A 23,017-nucleotide genomic window follows, 5' to 3' on the forward strand; every position below is an offset into this window, starting at 1 on the left:
CGATTTGACACATTGAGTCTGCACCTACCACAATTCCACCCAGGCCCTATTCCCATAACCTCATATATTTACCCTGCTACTCCCCTAACATTAGGGTCAACTTAGTACGGTCAATCAACCTAACCCACAATCTTTGGACTGAGGGAGGAAACCAGAGCACCCAGCGGAAACCCTTGCAGACAGAGACAGTGCACAAATTCCACAAAGTCAGTGACCTAAGATCGAAATTGTACCCAGGTCCCTGGCGCTGTGAAGCAGCAGTGCTAACCACTGAGTCACCATGCTGCCCCAAGAAGGTATGATAGGTAAGTTCACTGATGACACAAAAAATTGGTTCTGTGGAAAACAGTGAGAAGAAAAGCCTTAGATTACAGGATAATATAGATGGGGCGGCACATTGGCACAATGCCAGGAACTCAGGTTCAATTCTGGGCTTGAGCAACTGTCTGTGTGGAGTTTGCACCTTCTCCCTGCGTGTGTTACCTCCAGATGCTCCTGTTTCCCCCCAAAGTCTAAAGATGTGCGGTTTAGGCCAAGTGGCTAAGCTAAATTCCGCTTTAGTGTCAGGGGAGTTATGGGGATAGAAACTAAGTAGCATCATTGTCGGTTCAGTCTCAATGGGCCAAATGACCTCCTTCTACCCTGTGGGGATTCTATGATTCTAAATGGACAGAACAGTGGTAAATGGAATTTAACCATGAAAAGTGTGAGGTAATGCATTTTAGGGAGACTAACAAGGCAAGGCAATATAAAATGAATGGTCGGACCTGAGGAAGTACAGAGATCAGAGAAGCCTTTGTGAGTATGTCCATAGAGTTCTGAAGGCAGCTGGACATGCAGATAAGGTGGTTACGAAAGTGCATGGGATACTTGCCTTTTACCAAGGCTTTGAATATAAAAGCAGGGAGCTAATGATGGAGCTGCATAAAATGCTGGTAAGACCACAGCTGGAGTACTGTGTGCAGTTCTGTTTGCCACACTATAGGAAAGAAGTGATTGCACTAGAGAAGGTGCAGGGGAGATTCACCAGGATGTTGCCTGGGCTGGGGCGTTTCAGCTATCAAGAGAAACTGGATAAGCTGCGGTTGTTTTCCTCGGAGCAGAGGAGGCTGAGGGGGGACCTGATTTAAGCGTATAGAATTATGAGTGGCATGGTTAGGAAGGAACCGTTCCTCTTAGCAGAAGGTTCAATAACCAGATGGCAGAGATTTAAGTTAAGGGGCAGAAACTTTGTAGAAGATGTGAGGGAGAGCTTTTCACCCAGCGGGTGGTGGGAATCTGGAACTCAGTCTCTTTACGGGTGGTGGAAGTGGGAACCTTCAGAACATTTAAGAAGTATTTAGATGAACACTTCAAATGCCATAGCATACGAGGCTATGGGCCAAATGGGATTAGAATATATAGGTGCTTGATGGCCGCCATGAACATGATGGGCCAAAAGTCTCACTCCATTTTTAGCTTTCCTATTTACACAATGGCTAGCACTGCCTCACAGCAGCAGGGACCCGAGTTCAATTCTGGCCTCATGCATCTGTCTATGTGAGTGTGCACCTTCTCCCCATGTCTGCATGGGTTTCATTTGGGTGCTCCAGTTTTGTCTCACGGTCCAAAGATGTGCGGTTGGGTTGATTGGCCGCGGTAAATTGACCTTTAGTGTCAGGGGGATTTCAGGATAAATATGTGGGGTTATAGGGAGAGGGCCTGGGTGGAATTGTTGTCAGTGCAGGCTCGATAGGCTGAACGGCCCGAAGTATTTCCGATTTGCATCTTCATTGCCTGAGCTGTGCGTGCGTTCTGCATGCTCTAGCCGCCTGGCCAAATCCAGGAGAGAGGAATGCACTGACACCTGGTGTGCCTGTTGGGTAGGTCTCCCTAGCTGCAACCAATTAGGATGAAAATCAGCTGCAGAGAATTGAGGTTAATGTTAAGCATTATTACTGTTTGCTTCTATTACTGTTAACTCTTTGGCAAATTTTTAATTTAAAAATTAAAAAATTGATGATATTGAGAAATGGCTTGGGCGAATTACGTAGCTCATTATTGTGAAACACAAGGGCCAGGAAAGGAGAATACAACAGGTACATAAATACTCCTGAGAGGCCCCAGGCCCCAGCCTCAACTCTCAGCCTTTGTTTTATCAGCAGCACCACATCTCTGCTCAGGTGGCACATGGCCCTATGAACAGGCTGCACTGAAAGCACATCCCCATCTCTGAAACTCAGCCACTGTCTCCAATTCAACAGAGCTCTCAGTCACAGTGTCCTAATTGGCTGCATCCAGGGAGACCTACCCGACAGGCACACCAGGTGCCAATGAATTTCCCTCTCCTGGATTTGGCCAGGTGGCTGGAGCATGCAGAACTCATACACAGCTCAGGCAATGAGGATGCACATCAGAAATGCGTTGGGCCATTCAGCCCATCGAACCTGCACTGACAGCAGTTCCACCCAGGCCCTCTCCCTGTAACCCCATGTATTTACCCTGCAAATCCCCCTGACACTAAAGATCAATTTAGCATGGCTTATCAACCTAACCCCACATCTTTGGACTGTGAGAGGAAACTGGAGCACATGGAGGAAACCCTGCAGACATAAGGAAAACATGCAAACTCCACTTGGACAGACACATGAGGTCAGAATTGAACTTGGGTCCCTATTGCTGAGAAGCAGCAGTGCTAACCATTGTGCTACTTTGCCACCTGTATGCAAGTACAACAAGTAATTAGGAAAACTAAAAATATTATTGGTTATTGAGAGGGGAATTGAATCTAAAAGTAGAGAGGTTATGCTTCTGTTGTACAGGACATGAGTGAGATCACATTTAAAATACTGTGTACAGTATTGTTCACCTTATTTAAGGAAAGGTGTAAATGTGTTGGTAGCAGCTCAGAGAAAGTTTACTGGAATGGGTGCATTATCTTATGAAGAAAGGTTAGACAGATTAGGCTTGTATCAAATGGAGGCTAGGACAGTAAGAGGCAACTTGTTTGAAATTTATAAATCCTGAGGGGTCTTGACAGGGTGGATGTAGAGAAGATATGGGAGAATCTAGAATTAGGGGTCACCCATTTAAAATGGAGATGAGGCAAAATGTTCTCATTTAATGAGTCATGAGTCTTTTGAACTTTCTTCCTTAAAAAGTGGTGGAAACAGTCTTTTAAAATTTTAAGGCATAAGTGTATAGATCCTTGATAAGGAAGGGGCTGACATGTTACTGGAGGGTAGGTGGGATGTTGAATGAAGGTTAGTACCACTTTGGCATGATATTATTAAATGATGATGCAGCTCAAGAGGCTGAATGACCCACTGCTCCTTGTTTACATGTTCATATTTTTGTTCCAGGAAGTGTTAGAAATGCTCAGCACGTTCAACAGCATCTGTGCAGATAGAAACAGAGGTCATTGACCTTTCATCAGAACTGGTGCAGATCAATGCACCTGAAGCATTGAATCTGATTCTCTCTCCACAGTTGCTGCTGGACCTGCTGAACATTTCCAGCATTTTAAAATTTCTAGTACCTGCAGTACTTTGTTCTCAAGTGCCAGTCTGTATTTTGTTCTCATATTTTTGCTTTCAGCCAGTGCTGACCTTTATTCTGCTATCAACACATGCTGCTATTTTACTTTCAGACAGTGTTGACCTTAATTCTGCCCTTAACACCTACTCCGGATCAATGCTTTGTGTCTTTAATACTTTGATTACCACTCCCTTTTTTTTTGCGTACCATGGCATCTTTTGTCATTTAACATCCTGCACCCACCAGCACTATCCTTCACCTTCTTTCTTGCTCCACCTGCCATTCAAGGCATAAAACCCATCACATCCCCACCCCATTCTCTCACAACTGCTATGAGGTCAGTTACTAGTGAGGTCTGAGAGTGTCTTTGCGGATACTAATTCAGCAGACCCCTGTAGTCAGGCTCAGCAACTCAAAGACACCAATGATCATTACTTACCACTTAAACACATAATTCATTTTTTTTACACAGGAACATGGAAATAAAGGAATGCTAATTATCATTCTCTGTGGCTGATCGATTTTAGTAGGTTATTAATGGTGGAATTCATTCTTAAGCCTTAATGTATGGAGGACTGATCTATCACGCTCTTATTTCAAACTGCAAGTGGAAATGCTTAATCAGTAAAATTAGTAAACCACAAACCAGTTATTCAAACAGAAGCATTAATACTGTGACTTGAGCATGTTACCATAAGCTTATTTTATACATAAGAATACAGTGGAATGTATCTCAAACCAACAATTGATTAGTGACTACCCTGTTGGAAAACGGAATATAATTACACTTAACAAGTAAGACCAAAAAGAGACAAATGCTCAGAGCAGAGTTCACAAACACACCTGCAATCACTCCTTCCTGAGCATCATTCCATTTGCGAATGATGATCTAATTTTGATAATTATTCTTCCACTTCTTGGCTTTAATAAAGCCGTTTCTCTCTTGTAGTCATGTAGTTTAATTGTAGCTATAGCTGAACCTTGATGCGCATCTAGGCAAGGTTCAAGATATTTCAACCTATTTCATCATTCCTTCTATAACTCAATTGTAGCTGATTTTTAAAATATTTCATTTCATAGAATCTCTATATAACAGAAGGAGGCCATATGGCCCACCAAGTCTGCACCAACAATAATCCCACTTAGACCCTCTCCTTGTAACCCCACGTATTTACCCTGCTAATCCTCCAGAAAATAAAGGACAATTTAGCATGGCCAATCAACCTAACCTGTACATTTTTGGAGCGTGTGAGGAAACCAGAGCACCCGAAGGAAACTCATGCAGACATGAAGAGAATGTGTAAACCCCACACAGATATTATGACATAAGTAGCATGCATGGATCATGAATTCTATGTTTGAGAAATTTTTCACTATATTGGGATTCTACACTTTAAATATGTATCTGCTATTTGGGTCATGAGATCAAAAGAAACCAAAATAAAATAATTTGTGAGTGCAGTGCATCTGTGACTCAAATGACCAACTGACTCAAGAACAGCTTCTACCCTGTTGCTGCTGTCAGACTTTTGAATGGACTTACCTTGCATTAACTTGATTTTTCTTTACACCCTAGCTATGACTGTAATACTACACTTTTCACTCTCCCGTTTCCTTCTCCATGAATGGAATGCTTTGTCTGTATAGCATGCAAGATACAATACTTCTCACTGTATGCAAATATATGTGACAATGATAAATCAAATCATTCTGTAAATTAGGAGTGTTTTTTCTCACTCATGATCAACAAGATAGTCAGTGCTTGACCTTAATGCTTTGAAAAGACATAACAGCACATAAAACTACTTGACAGAGCCTGACAGCTAGTTGAAAACCAACTTTGTTCTGTTAGTTTGTGGTTTTCATAGCTGGAAAATAATTTTTCAACTGTATGCAAAGTGGACTGTTAGCAGAAGTTATACGAGTCCCTTCACCTCCATGCAACATATCACACACAAAATCAATTTTTCAGAATGTTTGCATTTTATGCAGAATTTTTAAAAACATTCTGAGAAAGAAGGAATTTCCTTTTATCTCATTTTGCCCCAAACTCATAATAGCTTTTACAACCAATGAAATACATTTCAAGTACAGTCAATGTTTAAGGAAGCTTCTGTAGTTTCCTTCTTCTTCTTTAAAATAGTCCCATGGGATTTTTAAAGTCCACCACAACTTAATATCACATCACAAGAACAAAGATCAAGTCGCCATAGTCACACATGACCATAGATTTTTGGACTGTGGCAGGAAACCCACACAGGCTCAGGGAGAATGTGTAAATGACCAAGTGGTACTGTCCCACTTTGAGGGGGAGAAGTCACTAGTGGTGATTTAACCTGTGGATTACCACACCTCAGATGAGGGGAATGATTGAGGAGGCAGGCCTTCATTTGGTTCAGGAATGGAATTGAACCCACATTGTTGGTGTAATTCTGCATCACAAAACAGCCGTACAGCCAACTGAACTAACCGAACCCCCAACATTGCCAGTAGTGCCGTAATCCCTCAATGCTACACTTAAGTCTCTAAAGCCTAAATTATGTATTGAAGTCCTGGGGTGGGACCTTGAACCCACAACATTTTGACTCAGAGGCAAGAGTGCACCCAGTGATTCACAGCGCAGACATGTGAATGCTTCTGGCTGTGCTCTCTAAACATTGAAAGTTTAACAGTCCAGAACAGAGCACTTGCAAATCGTAGAAACGATTATAGTTCTTGTCTGGTGCTGAAAATCTGATGTGTAGGCAGGGAGGATAGATCAGATATAGATGCAGACTAAGAGTCTTTTTTTCAGAAAGCTGCTTCTGCTTTAAAGATCCTTCATTACTCAGAAAAAAGGCAGAAAATGGTTGCTTCCTTTTGAGGACATCTGGAGCTTGTTATATGTCATTCACGTAGCATGATACTTAATACCACCTGTTGAAGATAAATTCCATGGACCAAATATTGCACAATAAGTGGAGGCTAGTGTGTGGAGAGAGAAAAATTGCATGATATCAGTGTGCCTAACACAACCACCATCCTTAAATTACACCATGCGACAGCACACTATCAATTTGAAAAAACCCACAAACTTCTGCAAACATATGTTCCTGCTATGCTCTATCAAAGTGTTTCAAGGCATGACTAAATAGACAAACCTTGAACCTTGTACTCCATCATTTCATTACACTGACAATAGCTATTCGATAACATATTGCAGCCTCGTGACTGGCTTACGTATGGGCAGTGACAAAGGTGGGCAGACCTATTGAAGTGGATTTAAACTTCAGTGATGACTTTAGATACCTACAAATAAGTGTCATAAAAACTTTTTTAAAAATTGAATTAAAAGGTTAATACTCTATAAAAATGATTTAATATAGAGAATGCCTTTAAAATGCTTCAATCCTAAACTGCTTTTGTAAAGAGAGGTGTCAGCCATTTTGAAATAGGAGCTCTCAATTATTGTCAACTACAATTACTGTAGCACTGAAGCATGGCTCCAGAGTCACTTTGATGCAGAACTGTGTTAGCCCAAAGCCATCAGCCTTCAGTCCCTGTTGGAAATTCTACATATCTAGACCAACTGAATACTACTGGTCACCAATGCTGAAACATGATACATCAATTAATCCAGCTGCATTTCACTTTTCCATTCTGGAACTGTTCTCAGAGCGACTGACTTCAAAATCAACTGGATATTTTACCTTCCACAGTGTGGCTATAAGATTTGTTTACATTCTTAGTGAGCATGACAACAACAAAAGCACCATGAGCCTGCATTCATACAGCACCGTAACAGAAACTATCGCAGACAAAAAAACAAAAAAAATGAATTGCATCAATCATGGTTGATTATATCAAGTAAGCCATTAATTTGCAGAATGATTATTGGAAGAAAATTCCAAAAATAAAATTAAGATGCAAGTCAAAGTGTACTTTTTCTTGATACTCTGATATAGAATTTTTTTCTCATCAGTTTAGAATTAGGAATACATTTTCAAGTCTAACATAAATTGCCTTTCATTATTGAAAACAAGTATATCAACAGTGCAGAAAATTGCAAGTCAATGATTAGGAGATAATGGGGCGTTTCATGTTCAAAAGGGTATGGCAATTAGGTCAAAGTGTATGCGAATGCTATATGCTGGAAGACTCGAGCAGGCACAGGGTAAGTCTTAAAGCACTCGGCATTCAATTTTCATAATGAAGGAATGATTTGATTTTGATTGGATTTATTATTGTCACATATATCAAAATAGAGTGAAAAGTATTGCTGTGTGTGCTATTCAAACAAATCATTCCATACAGAAGTACATCTCGGCAGGGGGATGGTCTTCTAAAGAAGTGAAGAGCTTTCTTAACTTAGCATCCAAGTGGGTGGACCAGGACAAATTGTTGCTGATCTTTACTGTTAGGAACTTGGAGATTTTGATCATCTCTACCTCGGATGGGGGCGTGTCCTTCACTCCGGTTCCTGAAGTCAATGGCCAGCTCTTTCGCCTTGAGGGAGAGATTGTTGCCTCTGCACCAGGCCACTAAGCTCTCTGTCTCGTCATTGTTTGAGATCTGACCCACTATGGTGGTGTCATCAGCAAACTTGTAAACAGTTAAAACAATCACTCTCTGATTTCTTACTAATTTTATCTGAAGACTTGAGCTGAGGGACTATGGGTGGGATTTTCACCCCAAGGCTGGAAATTCCTGCTTGAGATCAACGGATCTTTGCACAGTCCACCAAATTTTCTGTCCTACCTGTTACAATTCCTGTGGCGGGGGGATGGGAACATTCTGACCCCTATAATTTTTTTTCAACATTTAGTCAGAAGCCTTGGTCAGTTAAAGAAAGATGAAGCTTTAGTAAACACCCTCATATACATTGATTTAAGGATACATTAAGGTGGTGGTGGATGAAGCAGATAGTCAAATGATATCTTATATTCCTTTCTCTCACCCTAACCTTATTTACACTGTGAAAGATGGTTATAATGAAATTAGTTTTCTCATTTAGGCAGCTTGATGTATGCTGATGTGCAAAGATCTGCAAATTCTTAATTGCAAACCAACCAGCTGCAAAGAGTGAGACACTTGGCTACACTGATGGATTACTTTAGGAATGAAGTCTTTTACCAATTATCAAAACTATTACCAAAAAAAAACGACAACTTACACAATCAAAGTAATGACCTGATTTACTGTTTTAAGAACCTCTTGCATCAGAATGTATTGATATCACATCGAATGAACCTCGGTTGTGTTTGCTCTGTATATTTACTGGCTGAGGGAAAAAGACTGTGTTTCATCCTTTGCTCATTGTTTCTGCAGAGTAGAATCAAAATAACCAATCCCAACATGCAAAGCATAAGGCAATGGTAGCTTGATTTAATAACAAGTCAATTAATTGATTATTTAATTCTCTGTTGATTTAAATTGTTAAACCACAATCAGTATAGGCCTGAAGGGCAATTAAGGTGGTTAGAATGCAGGAAATATGTTATCATGTGCAGCACAGTATTAAACTGCCAAGTATCTAAAGCACAGAGAATAGTTCATTCATAATGCTTGCTAACACAACACAGAGGGCGGAATCTTACCATATTCTTTCAAAATGTCAGGCTTTGACTGAAAATTGGCACGTAGTTCTCGAGCTCCAGTTAGTCGTTAGTCCAGATTTTCAGACACTCAGAGAGACAAAACAATAAGTGGGCAGTGTTCTTCCATCAGTCTGCTGGGGTAGGGCCTGATACAGCTGGCAAACCAGATGCTGAAGTTGACCACCCCCCAGTGCTCTCCACCCTGGCCAGCACAATCACTGAGGGATTCCCCCTACTACCATCACCCCTACACCCCCAGCACAATCATCAGGGACTCTAACCCCCACCTCAATACAATTATCAGAGGCTCCCTCCTCCCCTCCCAGCACCTCAGACACAATGGAAGCATCGCTGTCATTCCCCCCCATGCCCGCTGTCCCCCACCGTGCCCACAAGTTCCACCTTCCATTACCTTGGCATTCTACCCTCCCTCACCAGACAAAAAGAGAAATCTGCCCCTGAAAGGGCACACCTCTGTGCCAACCTGACAGTGCCAACCTATGGTATCCAGGCCTCTCCCCTTAGGGGCTATACTTAGCGCCCCTCCCTCCCTCTCTGGGGAGAAACCCTCAACTGATTCACATATTCAAATGGTTATTGTAAACCTTCTCAAAGTGACATCATGTTGGCAAGGTTTGAATATTCAGTGGGTGGGGTGGGGTGGGGTGGGGGGGGAAGGGTTTGGGGATTATGTGACTGTAGGGCTGGGTAATTAGATTTGAATGGATGCAAAAACCTTAAAATTGCCCCCATATTATTTATCACTCCTTCATCAGTTAGCAAGTTACATTAAAACACCTCTACAACATCATCCTCCATGCTGCTATTTTTATATTTGCATGTACTAATTGTTATCCTCAAGGATCATCCAGCAGTGAAACTTTGCTCTGCATTTTCATTTTTTTTTCAAATGCTTATTTCATTGCAAAAATTATAAATTCATCCTATAGAAACTTGTCAAGGTACTCTTCATACAGAATATGTTCTACTGCACCTCTCCATGTGTTGTAGTCATCTTGTCTATTACAGTAAACTGGATTGATATTCTGTATCAACACACCAGTACGTCATATACGAAACAGCTAAAATCAATTTTTAAATAAAATTTTGAACAAAACCTGCATTTGTGTTCATCCATTCAGCACTGGTGATTTCATTCCTCTTACTGCTGGTTGGAAGTAGTTTTATTTTGCCCACTGCCAGTTGTCACATATTGAATGAAGTCCTCACAAATTCCAATTAAAATGTGAAGTCTACAAGTTTATCTATTTGATTAAGTCATGGAATATTTTGCTCCTCACAATATTTGCATGTACATCCTTTCCAATGTTCACATAATCGTAATTTTTTAAATCTACATTATAAATCGAAAGAGTCACATCCATTGTCAGCATGGATTTTGTGTGATGCTAAATTGTCAGAGAGATTGTGAGGAGATGGGGGAGGGCAAGCTTCGATATATATGGTTGCAGGATGTCAGTCACAGAGGCCTCCCTGGCCATTGTTCAATAAGCTAGAGGTGAACCCATGTCTACAATGTGTGCAGTGAAACTCACGTGCAGCCATAGTTCCCAGGACTTTTTTTTAAGAAAATGTCAGAGAAGAATTGGATTGAGAAATTTATGTGAAGTGTGTTCAATATATTATTTTGACCTCATGCTTCCTATTCTGTTACACATAACAGTAGGGGCCAGTTAGTTCAGTTGGCTAGGTGGCTGGCGTGTGAATCAGAGTAACCCCAACATTGTGGGTTCAATTCCCATTGTGGTTGAGGTAAGACTTAGGACCTGCCACTTCACACTGCCAGTGAGAGTGGTATGCAATGGCAAACCACTGCTGACTAAAGACTGCCAAGAAGACAGCTCAACGTGAAGCATCAGCAATGAGCCAAGGACTTGCCTTCAGGTAAAGCACACACAAAGCAATGAACATATGAGGGTCAGTCTCCATACAATTTAGAATAGTATGTAGCTCTGACCTCCAAATCTTTGGCAGGGGCTGAATGTTGGACCCTGCCACCTGTGGTTCATTCCCTGTAGTTGTAGTGAGTTTTGTTGATTTGGTTGGGTCTCTGCCAGGAGCCTTGAGTGTAAGACAGGGCAAAGCCAGAAACCTGGAGGAGAGCAAGAAGACTCATGAAGCGACCAGCCCAAGCCATCTGGAGAACTCAATACAGCTAGAGACCAAGGAGGACTGCCCGGACAACATGGAACCCCATGGAGTTTGAGAAACCTCAAGGACTCCTTCGTGGTCTCCGTCAAAATCCAATGTTCAAGAGGGATTAGCTATGAGGTATTTTGGTGAGAGGAAGTGAAACCACAGGCAGTCAATGAGGATTATATTGTGCTAATATTGTGGTCAGGATCAATGGGGTACTTGAGATGTAGTCAATCTTGAAATGCAATCAAAATAAACACAGATGGCTGGAGGCTGAGAGAAATCCATTTACCTGACAACTGATTTTTTTTACAAAATTCACTTTGAATTTGTTACAGAGCAAAGGCTTCAAGTGCAATGGGGAGGGTTTCAATGATTTCTGCTTGCTGGGAAGTCATAGCATCTTCAAATCAAAGCTGTGGGCATACATTCAGGCTGAGTGCATAGCTGGGCTGACTGGAAATGCCCTCCTCTACCCCACCTCAGGTAAAATTGACATCTCTTCTCTGTCATAGGACTTCAGAGGGGTCTGATCTCACCTGCTGCTTCTGACAGGGAGAAAGGAAAATCTCTGCTGCAGAATGGAATGCAATGATTTAAAATTCTGCCAGGTGAGTGGGGCACGTGGAGATTAAAGTGACGTGGCCACTTCAGAGTTTGTACAGCTCATAGGCTGAAATGTAGATATCGATCACAGCAATGCCAGATATCACAAATCCAAGGGTAATCTGCCATGGCAAAGTTAATCCCATACCCCAGCCTGAGCCCACCCAACCTCCAGGACCCTTGAGGGACCCTTCCTCTGTAGCCTTGAAGAAGCAGAGGTGCAAAAGGCCACTGGACCTACCTCCTTGATTCTCCCTGGGGCCCAAAGAACCAGGCCAGTGTGTCTGTGCCGGGATGCCGAGGGGTACTGCGTACTAGGCACTGCAGAGGTGCTTGGCCTGAGGGGAGGATGAGTGGGAGTGTCAGAGGGGGAACAGGAGGCATAAGTGGTTGGGGGGAGGGAAGGGGTGGCTGAAGAGTTTGGGTTGAGTCACCCTCTTGACTGTTGGCATGTGAATCAAAGTAACTCCAACAATAAGAACATAAGAACATAAGAAATAGGAGCAGGAGTAGGCCTTCTAGCCCTTCGAGCCTGCCCCGCCATTAAATAAGATCATGGCTGATCCAAAAGTGGTTCAGTTCCACTTACCCACCTACTCCCCATAACCCTTAATTCTCTTATCAATCAGAAATCTATTTACCTGTGACTTAAACATATTCAACGAGGTAGCCTCCACCACTTCAATGGGCAGAGAATTCCAGAGATTCACCACCCTCTGAGAGAAGAAGTTCCTCCTCAATTCTGTTCCAAACTGAACCCCCTAGTGTCCCCTAGTTCTTGTTTCCTTTCTAAGTGGAAAGAATCTCTCTGCCTCTACCCTATGTAGTCCCTTCATTATCTTATATGTCTCTATAAGATAACCTCTCAGCCTTCTAAACTCCAATGAGTATAGGTCCAATCTATTCAATCTCTCCTCATAAGCTAACCCCCTCATCTCTGGTATCAACCTGGTGAACCTTTTCTGTGCTCCTTCCAAGGTCAATATATCCTTTCGCAAATAAGGGGACCAAAATTGCACACAGTACTCTAGTTGCAGCCTCACCAGTACCCTGTACAGTTGTAGCAAGACCTCCCTGCTTTTATATTCTATCCTCCTCGTTATAAAGGCCAACATTCCATTTGCCTTCTTAATCACCTGCTGCACCTGCAGACTGGGTTTTTGCGATTCATGCACAAGGACCCCCAGGTCCCTCTGCACAGTAGCATGTTGTAATTTTTCACCATTTAAATAATAGTTCATTTTACTATTATTTCTTCCAAAGTCGATAACCTCACACTTGCCAACATTATACTCCATCTGCCAGATCCTTGCCCATTCACTCAGCCTACCCAAATCTCTCTGCAGACTTTCCGCATCCTCCACGCAATTCATTTTCCCACTCATCTTCGTGGGTTCAATTCCCATTGTGGGTGAGGTAAGACTTGGGACCTGCCACTTCACACTGCCAATGAGAGTGGTAGGCAATGGCAAACCACTACTGACTAAAGACTGCCAAGAAGACAGCTCAACATGAAGCATCAGCAATGAGCCAAGGACTTGCCTTCAGGTAAAGCACACACAAACCAATGAACATGTGAGGGTCAGTCTCCATACAATTTACAATAGTATGTAGTGCTGACCCCCAACACTTTGGCAGGGGCTGAAAGTTGAATATTCATTCCCTGTAGATGTAAACGAGTTTTGTTGATTTGGTTGGGCCTCTGCCAGGAGCCTTGAGTATAAGACAGGGCAAAGCCAGAAACCTGGAGGAGAGCAAGAAGACTCATGAAGCGATCAGCCCAAACCGTCTAGAGAACTGGATACAGCTAGAGACCAAGGAGGACTGCCCGGACAACATGGACCCCCTCGGAGTTTGAGAAACCTTTGTGACAGGGGTGACCAACTATCACAGTGAAAGCTTTCACGTGGTTGACCATGATTTAAATGATGGAGGCATTGATGCCCCTCTTTCCTGAGGAGTTGGTGCTGCTTGCCAGGACCCTCAATGTCCAGTACGCGATATGCCCACTTGTGGGTAGCACATGTAAAGCTCGCCCACTAGCAGGCTGGGTGAATGGCAGGAGGCTGGTGAAGGGCCTGTCAAACCCGCTAATGGCATTCATATTAGCGGGTTTGCATAACAATCAGACTGCCGCCCGCTGTGGGTGTGAACCTGATCGGGGCCAGCAGAACAGGTCAGGGTGAATCCCGGGAGCTCTCGCGGCCGGTGGGAATCCCTATTTTTGGCTGACACCCCATTCACGGGGCATTGGAATTCTCACCGGCTGTCTGAAACATTTGGAGAATCACCCCCCCTGCCATGTCTGCAGAATGGGGAAGATTCTGCCCAATTTACACGTATGCCTCCCACCAGATTAAATAGTTTGACTCATCTTTCATGCTTGCAAAATGACCACTACACCAAAGTTCTATACAAATGTTCTTCTGTACTGGTAGAATGGTTTAAATGAAACAATCAATAAATCTTCAACAAACATACTTGATCATAACAAAGCTAAAACGAAATTCAAACCAAAGCACTTTTACAATGTTCCAGTAATGCTTGTTTCGAGTGTTCAAATGCAGCATTGGCATAAATTGACCTGGGGAATTTGCAAGTAATCACATTAAATGAGACCATAGACTAAAGTTATTGCCAGCAAAATTATCTGCAATTGATTTAGCCATTTAAAGCAATTTGAAATGAGTTTAAAAATACGAATTAACTGTACATCATTAGCGAATTTTTTAAACCACTTTGAATGTGCTTTGCAAAACCATGAGATTTCACTGGGATTAGCATAGGGTTAAAATCGCTGCAATGTGGGTGAAATTGCTGACAATGTATCTTTATGCCTTTGCTGGAAACTCGCACAGTTTATAATCTGCAGTGAGAATGTAAAGGCTTACAGTTACCATTTTTAATTAGTGAATTAATTTTGAAAATACACTCAAAACCGTATATTTCAAGCAGACTTTGACAGGACATTCCTGGTAACATGGTGGCGTTTGCAGCCTCAGTTGTGCTTCATAAGATTGTAGGAAATTCTTGCCATGAACTTTTTCTCATTCAACCTATTGTGTGCAAAATGGATTCCACTGTCCAGTTGTTCAATATAAATGTTCAACCACAGAACTGAAAAACAACATAAACAAAATCATATGCAATACCTTTCTTTTAACCTTTATAAGATCTCAGTGTTGGCTGGAAAATAACAGATTCTCACCCTCTTGTGATTTGCAGGGGGGGAGGGGGGTGCGGAGGGGATGCTGGTCCTCTTTGTGAAATACTAAAGGTTTATTTTCAGTCATCACCTCTACTTACACCTTTAAGCGCACATTCCTTTAAAATGGAGAGATTTATATGGTTTACAAAATCACCTTTAAAAAGTAGCAAACCAAACTTGGGGGATTTATTATATTCCAACAGCAGTGTCAAATTGCATGTAGAGAAAGATTGGAGTTTAATTTTTAAAGAAGTTTTGATCTTTCCTTTCTGTTCTTCAAGGCCTGTCCACACAGCACTATGCTCCCCTCCCAGGAGGAGCTGACATTTGAGTCCCGGGTCACTCGACAACTGCCCACTAGGAGGTGTGTAAAAGCCAGAGCAAATAACACTGTTTCTGATTTTTTTTACCTCTTTGTGTGAAAGCCTCCGCAGTGACATGCTGCGAAAGTTGACAACTCACTGTGTGGGGAGTCGCTGACACCAACCATTACACGGTTGGATTTACACAGTTCTGTCCAACGTACAAAACCTTCTTCAGCACATGGACATTGGTCACTAGCTGAGCAGAGCTAGGTTTTGTCGTGTGTCTAGTTGCAACAAAGAAAGATTAGTTGATCTTGCTCAGATCCAAATAGAACACCTGTATACCATCACTTTTCACTAATTGCCACTTTTCTCCTGAAGATCTGTGCTACTTTTCATCACGGATTGCCACTTATATGTAGTCTTTTCATGAACACACATTTTATTGTAATTTTCTTGTCATGGCAGTCAGTAGGTGCCCACAAGTCCTTCATCAAGGGTGGCACAGTGGCACAGTCGTTAGCACTTCTGCCTCACAGTGTCGGGGACCCGGGTTCCATTCTGGCCTCAGGTGACTGACTGTGTGAAGTTTATGCATTCTCCCCATATCTGCGTGGGTTTCGTTTGGGTGCTTCAATTTCTTCCCACACTCTAAAGATGCGCAGATTAGGTTGATTGGCCATGCTAAATTTCCCCATAGTGTCAGGGGGAATTAGCAGGGCAAACGCGTGACATTATGGGATAGGAATTGGGAGGGATTGTTGTCGGTGTAGGCTCGATTGGCCAAATGGCCTCCTTCTGCACTCTAGGGATTCAATGATTGCCTTAAATAGAGACAACATCGTTGAAATTGATGTAAAATTTCAGTGACATTTACCTATATTGCAAAATGAACTTGATTTTATGGGAATGTTATAAACTGACACTAGATGGCAGTGTCAGAGGTCATTCTCAGGTGGCTTATTAATTGCAATTTTATGAAAAGATGACTATGTCTGGAGCTAATATATATTATTACCATTGAGTTTTCATTTTGTACCTTTTTGGAAACAATGGATTTTGAATGAACCATAAAGAAGCAAAAACAGATTATAATTAATGTAATTTCTGGTCAAACTCATCTGAGGATGACTAAAGAGTGCAGAGGGGAATCTGATAGTCTGAGATCCTCAATAGACCCCAAATGCAAACCCAGCACACTGTGAAAGTCTTTGCATCCTGGCTGCAAACTGCAACAACAATGTGACATTGTTTCACTCTTTAAAGGTAGTAAAACATAAAGCAATTCACAGAGGTGTAATCAGACCAAAATGGACACAGGGACAAAGGAGAGTTTGGGAAATGGCCAAAATCATGGTCAAAGAGGCAGGTCTTATGGAACATCTTAAAGAATGAGAGAGAGGTGGAGTGGGGGAGAGGTTTAGGGAGGGGAGTGCAGAGCTTGGAACCTGAACGCTAAATGCTGAAGGCATGTGGCCACTCTTGGCCGTAAAGTTCAAATATGGGCTATTTTGGGCAGATTTTAAACCATTTCAGTGTGGGCATTAACTTATAGCATAAAACTACCTCTAATTCAGGCAATCTCAGTTGGAAAGATCACAGAGTAGTGCTGAGGTAGAGAATGGAAAAAATTGCCCCACTAGTGCCGTTCGAAGTATTTGTCTTGCATTTGTGTTAAGACTTGATCTTGGAGTAAAAGGAACTCTCAGCATCTCCCTGTGTTGCACCTGGCCTGAGGTGTATTTAATGCTGACACTAGCTACAGCAATAATATCCCTCACTTTGATGAGCTGAAAAAGCGTGGAGAGAGTGAAGTTGTCCTAATCACTCCGTAAGCTGAATGAAGAACAATCTTAAGTTTAATTCTTTGGGTGGGATTTTCTGATCATGTCTACCCCAAGACCATGAATTTCCACCCGAGGCCAATGAATCTTTAAGCAGCCTGTCAAATTCTCCCCTCCACCGATGACAATTCCTACGATGGACAGGACTGGAAAATTAACACCTTTGCCTGTAAAATGTTAGCTGATCTCAGCTAGATTGGCAGCAAGGGTTATTTTTAGGTTGGGAAGAGCATCAGGTAAAGACTAGGCACAGTTGTGATGCCTCCTCTAGATGAATACCAACACTGACTACAAATACATCACACATGAATGATGAACAATGTACTAAAGTTCCTGGCAAATGATCAATGCCTTCCAGACAGGAAAGAAGAACTTGTGGAAACAACTGGCAAAAACATTACAAAAATGATTGTAAAATACCATTTCCTCACCACCTTCACTCTGCCTCAATTTTTTCTACCCATTGTTATGAAACACCTGAATTGCGAAGAAAAGTAAAAATGAATGCAATCTTGTCCTTTGACCACATCAGCGCATTAATTTTGCTTCACCGCCATCCTCCTCCCCTGTGTACCTGGTTAAATAAGTTTCTGATTGGAATGGCATTCCGTGTCCAGCCCGCGGGAGGTGCACTTGCAGCAGAGGTTGGATTAAACAAGTGAGGTGTCAGTTTTCACCAAAGGTGGGACAGTCAAGATTTGCTATTTTGACAAATTAAAAATATCCACGTCGGTTAAGAGAGGAGCATTAATTATTGCCAAATCTCAAAACCCACCAGTACGGTGCGGGCCTCCCCCTCTATTTGCCGCTGGAATTCTCCTGAGGTGGCTTTTCAAAACCTCATCCCATTTAAACTACTTTCCTGGCTGCATCAGCCCCATTACAAGCCAATCTGTGATCTGACATATTTAGAGTCATTTTCCAAGCTGTTGCGTACATCTTTTAATTTGGGAAGTCTATTTAGGATTTCACTGTGCCTCACTGATTTCAGTTCAATTGTTCCCTCAGCTAACAGAGCATTTCATCTTTTTCCTGAAGGTCACTGCAGGCTGGCTCACTAGAAGCGTACAAGCTTTTCAGCTGTGCTGCATTCTGTGCTACTGTGTCATTAAGATAAATGGAACAATGCATGTGTATGCCTGCTTCACCATTTACAATTATTGAATCTATTATCCTACAGAGTAAATTAGACCATCACTGAATGAGCAGCTGGAAAACACACCACAGAAATTTAATTTCCTTTTTGTGGAGGCAAGGTGCCAAATTCATGTTTTCTTACAGTTTCAGACACACACACACACACACACACACACAATCAGATGCAATGCTTTTTTTTTAAAGAACATATTGACAAAGCAACTTCCTATCAAAGATGTTGTACATGGATTGGAGCTCAGTGAGCGCTACAAAAAAATGTTATCTTACTGCTGGCAAAGCATGGGTTAAGCTCTCTTGTACTAACACTGCAAAGGTCATGCTAGCTTTTCTTTGGTACAGGCATTGCAATGCATTAGCATTGTGGCACAAACAAGCTTTTCATGGTGCACCCACACCTCTATGCCACATGCCCCCACCCCCCACCGACAAAAACACACACACATATATCTTGTACCTGCTGTCAAAGTGCTGAAGCACCATCGGACTGGAACTTCCTACTTCACCGCTAATCCAGGCTATTTAACAACTATCAAAGTCTGGCCGGTGCCAAAAATAAAATCCTTACACCCAGGGAAGACAGATTTTCATTTTTACCCTTACCTATTAGGCATCCTCCACAGGAGATGGCTGATGTTGTCTTGTACTGGTTCAGAACAGAATACCAGGGAACTTGAGTTCAGGCTGAATTTTCCCAAATTCCACAGAGGCTGACACCAGGTGCTTCACACACAAACATAAGCACATCACGAGCAGCTTCCTGCCTCTCAGTGATGTCCATTCTCATTCTGAAGTGTACTGCCTCTGCTGCTGCTGCTGCTACTGCCTTATTTTAGTATTCTGTTAACAAACCAACCTTAGTCTTCACTGCAGCTACATGAACATGCGTTAGTACTGTCCCAGACAAATAGATGCTCCAGCTGCAATCAGCTGCTGCCTCTCTCTCTCTCTCTCTCGTCCTGATGCTGTGCAACTACTGGCTCATTACAGTTCCGCATCTCCAACCACTCACGCTGAGTGGGGAATAGGAGGTCTTTGGAGGTACGTATTGTCTGGAGCCATTAGAAGTAGGACTTATGGCAGATAGCATACACAGCCTGCTGCTAGGGTTGGACAGCTCTTCTGGGACAGACTCCTAGCTGCTTCTGCGTAAAGCTGAGTTTGTTATTTTCTTCCGCATCACCAGTAAAAGAAAGCCTTACATTATCAGTGATAATATAATTAAAGCAACCCCACTGGATTAAAGAGAAGAAGGGGTGGAGTTAGGATAATTCAGTCAGCGTTCAGCTTTCACCCTGAACAGAATGACCTATTAGGTGTCTAAATTTGTCAGCATCATTTATTCATGTACAGATTACAATGTTTCATCTGAGCCTGAGGGGCTGGTGGTGGGGAGGCGCCGTACTGTAAGTTCTGGTACTAGACTATCAAATTAATAATGCGACCCTTTAAATTCACAAAGTTTGATTTTAAAGCACATCTTCAGTCCTTGCTTTTAACTCTTACAATTCGACAGATCAGCTAATCATGCAATTTCATTATTGAAACACAGGTTGAGGACAGATAAACAGTGAGTGATAAAGAATTGCTTTATATTCTAAACAATTCAGAACATGCTTCTAATAATAAAACAAATTCAATATAGTTATTCCAATTCCCTCTAATGGTTTTCATTACGCATACTAGATTTTTGGAAAGTAAGTGTGCATTTAAAGTTCTTATTCATGTAGAATGCAGATGCAATTTGATGAGCCTGATTCTGATTAATAAATGATCCCAAATATGTGTGTTTTGTACTGTTTCAATGTGTCAATGCATTTGACTGTGATTTTTATTTTCAAAACACCCACCCTCAGTTTCAATGCTGCACGCTACAGCAGAAATTCAGCACTCAAAGGGTTACTCAGGTTTCCCATGACAAGTAGCTTTCATGAAGCAAAATAAATGCTTCCTCTGCAATTTTTATTAGCATATAAATAAAACAGTCTATTCAAAAAAAATCAACTTATTCGAGGCAATTTGCTTCTCCTAAAAACATTATCAGTAGAAAATAATGGAGGTTAATTTATATTGCTTCTGAAGTTTCCAAGAAAAATATGGCCTAAGGTAAATTAATTTTAACATATTTAGTCATTTATTTTATTATTTTTATCTCACATTTTGACTAGAACCTGCAGCAAAATGGTGGGAGGATGAATTTTACCATTACAATGTTTTTTATGTTAACAAAAGAGGCTGATTGGTGAACTCGTAATAGTATAAACAATTTCCTCTAACTCGACATTACTGATCTGCCATAATGAGTAATGACCATAGACCAGTTTCATTAGATAACGATTCAACAACATGCACCAGGATTGAATCCAAGATAACTTTCTGCTCTGTATGAATATGCAATCATTTTAATGATACTGATATAGTAACAGCATTACATGGTATTACACATTTAAATTTGCATTGTAAATTTGTCCGGTAGTTAATGAGTTTGCTGTTCTGTGTGATGCAGTAAGATTAGGGACCTACACCAGAGTGTCTGACTCACATTGTCGTCAAAGGAGGGAAAGTGATCACTTATAATGCTATAGATGTGTGCTGCAGTTCCAACAACGGTTAGCTCCAATATATCAATCACACGCTTGATGATTTTCACCGTTTCTTTATCAAACCACTAGGTGGGGTATTCCACACTAGGAACTGACAATCCAATCTCTTTCGCTTGATCGGACGTGCATTTGATGAAACGTGTCATTTTATTTCACTGGAAACCTGACAACAAATACTTCCATCGCGAGTAAATTTTGTTGTGATGTTGTGGGTTGGGGTGAGGAGGGTGGGTGGTGTGTGTGTGTGTGTGTGTGTGTGTGGGGAGGGGGTGGAGGGTGGTTAAGGTGTCTTGAAGCTGTGACTGGCAGCATTTATCTTCACTAATTCAGTTAAATCATTAGCTGTTGGGTTTTCTGTTGCAGGCTTCATTAGTTGTTACATCACAACAGTCCAAGAGCTGTGTGGCACTCAGATCCACATTGTCACCTCTGAAGAGCTGTGTAAATCCTGGGTGGGTGATAGCACAGCATCTTCATCATCTGAATTAAGATTATTTTTATGGGTTGAATTAGCTCAGAGAATCCTCATATTAAAGCACTGATAAAATGGAATATTAACAAAGCAGTTTGTGAGTCTTCCTTAAACAAAGAAAATGGTCACTCATTGCCAGCCAAGATATAGAATATGGGCCGGAATTCTCCAACCTCGGCTGCAGCTGGGATTCTCCGGTCCTGCTGCCGTGAATGGAGATTTGGCTGAGTGCCAAATTCTCCTTTCTCACTGGCAGTGGGTCGGGGTTGTGAACAGCCAGAGAATTCCAGCCAATATATTCCAAACAGGACCATCACAAACTAGATTCTCCTTAAGTCTTAAACCAAGGACTTAATTTTATTTTCCTCATGATGCATCAAGTGAATTTGTCTGGCAGAAATTTGTGCAATTTGTGCAATTTGTGCCCTGTTTCAGATACATGTGTAAAGCCTATCAACTTATGGAAAAGCAATACACCCAACTTTGGGAAGATCAAAGAACAAAGTACAACACAGGAACAGGCCCTTCAGTCCCCCAAGCCCGTGCCGATCACGATGCCCTAACTAAACTAAACAAAACCTTCTGCCCTTGCTTTGTCTGTATCCCTCCTTTCCCTCCCTATTCATGCACCCATCCAGATGCCTCTTAAATGTTGTTGATGTGCCTGTTTCCACCACTTTCTTTTCCAAGCACCCACCACTCTCTGTGTGAAAAACCTGCCCTGCACATCTCCCTTAAACTTTCCCCCTCTCACCTTGAACCTGTGCCCCCTGTAATTGACCCTTTCACTCTGGGAAAAAGCCTCTGACCATCCACCCTGTCTGTGCCTCTCATAATTTTGTAGATTATTATCAGGTTTCCCCTCAGCCTCCGTTAACCAATTTGCACCAATCTTTGAGCTTCTTAGTTCAGTCAAGTACTAGTCACTCAGACTAATGTCTATCACTGTATGCCGATACATTTTACTTGTGCATCTTTTTGGATGGTATCTATTTTACTACCTATGTTAATATACATGTAGATCTGTCAATTTTGTGTAACGCAAATAAGATTGAAATGGCACTGTAATGTATTATATTGATGTGTGTTGAGCTATAAAGGAGAATCAGTAGGTTATTTGTAAAATTAATGCTGTCTCTACTCTTCCTCAACTACACTGTGAAACGTATCATAAAGTCACATGCATTTAGTGAAATCATAAAAAATATTTCTCTCTCTGTATAGCACACACAAGAAACTTTCCCTGATATATAATAATTCCAATCTCTGAAGTGTATAGTTTACTGCCCCAATATATATTCCTATTTCCCACACCAACTACTCTCATGCCTCCCATAAGCAAGACCACTTAGTGAAAAAATCAGTGCCAAAGTATGTGTGGTTTATTTCTATAATCTTGTATCCAATAGTCATTAGATTGAGACCACAAAACATTTCTGATGGTTTTTGATCAATGTGGCCTAAACTTGAGAGTCCAGATCCAAGAGCTGAAAGGGTTTTGTGCAGACTCCCTGCGGTGTGCAGAAGCTGCATTTTAATGATTCAGAAGTGTTTTTCTTTTAATGAATGCTGAAG

At 41.7% G+C, this 23,017-nt stretch overlaps 1 protein-coding gene across 2 annotated transcripts in view; it reads right to left on the minus strand.

Moving 5' to 3' along the window:
* The window catches only part of LOC145345042 (heparan sulfate glucosamine 3-O-sulfotransferase 5), a 260,311-nt gene extending 240,953 nt beyond the window's left edge, over positions 1–19,358 (minus strand). For both annotated transcript variants that reach the window (XM_080192575.1, XM_080192576.1), the window contains exon 1: positions 18,971–19,358. The gene's annotated coding sequence lies outside the window, so the exon portion shown is untranslated. The remainder of the gene's footprint in view (positions 1–18,970) is intronic.
* Between the last annotated feature and the right edge of the window lie 3,659 nt (positions 19,359–23,017).

Source organism: Carcharhinus amblyrhynchos, chromosome 7, assembly GCF_965287045.1.
Source record: "Carcharhinus amblyrhynchos chromosome 7, sCarAmb.v2.hapA, whole genome shotgun sequence".
Classification (NCBI taxonomy): Eukaryota; Metazoa; Chordata; class Chondrichthyes; order Carcharhiniformes; family Carcharhinidae; genus Carcharhinus; species Carcharhinus amblyrhynchos.